Genomic DNA, 3,831 nt, shown 5'->3' with positions numbered 1-3,831 from the left:
GGTGAAGGGTATATGTGTATTCTTTAAGCATTTCTGCTTTGTAGATTTTAAATGATTTTTTTTTAAAGTTGGGAAAAAACTGTGTTAGATTTCCTTTGTGATGAAATACCCAAGAAAATAAAAGTATAAGAAGGAAAGATTTATTTTGGCTCACATTTTATTTTCACATTGTGGCTCACATTTTGATCCATGTTTGCGTGGTCCTATTTCATTGGACCTGTGGCAAGGCAAAACGTCAGTACAGGGAGCATGAGGCATAATCTACTCATCTCGTGGTGGCCAGGAAGCAAAGAGAGTGGAAGGGTGGGGTCTCAATGACCTAAGTTCCAATGACCTAAGTTCCTTCAACTAGGCCACACCGCACCCCCTAAAATTCTGCAGCCTCCCAATAGTTCACTGATGGGGACAAAGTCTTCAACTCTGAGACTCTTCATATGTTGGTTTAATCATTCCAAGGATCCTTGTTATCCTCACAGCATTCAGTCATCAGAAAGAAAAGAGTGTGAAGAAGGTATATCCATTTTTTGGAAGCCTTGTCTTAGAAATGACACACTTCACTTCTTTCCTATTCCATTGGTGAAAATGACATTTGGCCACACTAAGAAACAAAGGGTGGCAGGGGCTGGAAAACATAGTTTCTGGCTTGGCAGCTGTATCATCCCTAAAGACAGGGAGACAGTCAAGCACCATTTCCCTGAATGCCCCCTTTCTGTTCTCAAAAACCTAGCCAAGTAAACGGAACAGTGAGAGCAAGCCTGGGCTGGAAAGTCTAGCACATATTATCTGGAAGAACACTGGATTTCTCTTATGCACTCTGGGAACTAGGGCAAGCTATTGTTACCTAGAAAGCTACTGCCAGGACAGTTGCTCCTTGGGATGCTGGTCATACAAGCAAGTTAATACTGATGGCATCACTGCTTCTGCAGTTTAAGGCATAAAACCCTTTTCTGAGTGGGGATGGGTGCAGAACTGAGGGTACCATTGGAAAGCATATGTTACTTGCCCAGATGACTATCACTGGACAGAATACTATGAGGGGGTGGAGGCCATGTTTGGCAAAGCACCTTAAGGGACAGAGGTGTTATTCTTTCAGTCTGTTGCCACTGAATTCTCCTTGGAGCAATCACACCAAGTTGAGATTTTCAATTATATTTCTTACATAATTGAAATCTTATATATTTCTTATACAACTGAAATCTGGATTCCATAGAACCACAACCTCACATGAAATATGACTAATGAGAAATAACTATATCCTTGCTGCCACAATCAATATTGAACAATCATTAATAGTACTATTAGCAATAATAGTAGCTCTATAACAAGGAACTGTTGTACAATTAAATGTGAATAAAGTTAACTGGGTGTGGTGGCACACACCTGTAATCCCAGACTCAAGAGGCAAAGGTAGGAGGATCTCAAGTTCAAAGCTAGTTTCAGCAACTAAGCAAGACCTTCAGCAATTTAGTGAGACCCTGCCTCAATAAAAGTAAAATAAGCCAGGCATGGTGGTACCTGTTATCCCAGTCACTCAGGAGGCTGAGGCAGGAGGATTACACATTCAAAGCCAGCTCAGAAACTTAGCTAGGTCCTTAGCAAATTAGCAAGACACTGTCTCAAAATAAAATTTTTTTAAAAGGCTGGGGATATGGCTAAATGGTTAAGTGCTGCTGGGTTCAATCCTCAGTACAAAAAAAAAAAAAAGGTTTTAAGTAAAATAAAAGAAAAAACTGGAGTTTGTTGCTCAGTGGTAAAGCACCCCTAGGTTCAAGACCCAGTAATCCCCCTTTAAAAAGTTGAATATTTTGGACATCTTTTGTATTACTACAAAGTGTTATATTTTTAATCATAATATTCTTGGACATGCTCCTGCTATATATACCATGCTTAAATATCTATGGAAAGTCCCTGCACTGTGGCCTGTGTACAATGCTAAAATAAACCAGCATAGGGGCCACAGCTTTAGTAGCTCCAAAGGAGGCTAAGATCAAAGAAGTCCTGGAATGCACGTCTATTTATTTATTTATTTATTTATTTATTTATTTATTTTGGTGAGCATCTGGACCCATGATGGAGAGATAAGGAAGATGTGGGAAAATAAAGATGAAAATGTCTGGTCCTAGACTCAAGGAGTTCACTATGTAGAGGCAGGACAGCAATCAAGGAAAGTGAAGTGAGATAAATCATAAATTAATCATAAACATCATGGCAAGGACTTGAGGTGGGACTTATTTGAGGCAGGAATTAGGTTCTCATAAGACAGGGAATGAAAAGGACTATGGGAAATCCTGGAACTTTATAATCAGTTGCTAAATGTTGAATTTTTGAACTCTGAGGGGCTGCAGCCAAGTCTGTGTGGTTAGGATCCCAAATTTGAGGCCAGTCTTGGCAACTTAGGGAGACCCTATCTCAAAAATATTAAAAAATAAGAAGGCTGTATGGGTGTCCATGGGATAGAAAAGAGGCATAATACTAAACTTTCAATACCTGCTGATTATGCTTTTACATTCTCAGTTATCCTTTTTCCCCACTTCTTTATTAACAGTTGACTTTAGATGGTAAAATACAAGGGGAATTTATAGCCCCTGTAAAAACTGATTTAAAAATCAAAAGAGTAAAATTAAACAGTTTCAATTCAATTCAGCAAATATTTATTTAGTATTTCCTCTTCATAAACCACTGTGAAATAAAAATAGTGTTACTGTGTATAAGTAGTTTTTTGTTTGTTTGGTACCAGGGATTGAATCCAGGGTCCCTTAAACATTAAGACACATCCCTAACCCTTCTTAAATATTTTGTTTTGAGACAGGGTCTTGCTGAGTTGCTTAGGACCTCCCCAAGTTGCTGAGACTGGCTTTGAATTTGTGATTCTCCTGTCTCTATCTTCTGAACCTCTGAGATTATAGGTGTTGGCCACTAAGTAGTTTTAATGGAAATTTATACCCATTATAATTATGATAAGGTCATCATTAAAAATGATTAAACATGTCCAAATTAAACATGCATTGAACATTTATCATGTATAAGGCACTGTGTTGGAGATAAAAGGATAAATAAGGCAAGATTTTCAAGATTATAATCTGACAGAGAAGAGTAAGGCAAATATAAAAATATCTGAGCTATAAGACAGGGCAAAATGTGTTTTCTTAGGATGGTGCAAAGTTCTATGCAGTTTTTAGGAGGAAAAGATCATTATTAAGAATAAAACTGGGCTGGGGTTGTGGCTTAGTGGTAGAGAGAGTGCCTAGCCTGTGTGAGGCACTGGGTTTGATTCTCAGCACCACACATAAATAAATGAATAAAATAAAGGTCTGTCAACAACTAAAAAAAATTTTTAAAAGCATAAAACTTACCTGATTCAAACTACAATTTCAGATTTATGTTCCTGGGAACATTTGCTTGGTAAAATACACGAGTATGGACAAAATGTCTCTGACACCTACAGATAGTGAGAATCCCCACTATTGGCATCAAGGAAAAATAACAGTTCTGAACTGTAAGTACCTAGAGAAATGTTTTATTCATTGATGTGTTCTCAGTACCATGAATATCATTGGTACTTAACTGGTGCTCAATAAATATTTGTTAAATAAATGAATAGAGTTCAAGGAAAAGTTGCAGAGAGGTCTACCTCTGTTCTAGTTGCAATTCTATGGAGTTTCCTAGACCAATACTTTGGAAGAGGGCTGGGCAAGCATGCTGACTATTTTCATGTAGGGATTCTCTTATAATTTTAACAAAACAAACCGACAAAAATGACCAGTGTGTTAAAGGAGAAACATTTATTTCATGCAATGGCCATGGAGTTGTTGGTAGCAGTTAGTATAAATT

The sequence above is a fragment of the Sciurus vulgaris genome (assembly GCF_902686455.1).
Source record: "Sciurus vulgaris genome assembly, chromosome: 3".
In the NCBI taxonomy this organism is placed as follows: domain Eukaryota; kingdom Metazoa; phylum Chordata; class Mammalia; order Rodentia; family Sciuridae; genus Sciurus; species Sciurus vulgaris.
Note: the sequence above shows the minus strand (reverse complement) of the source record.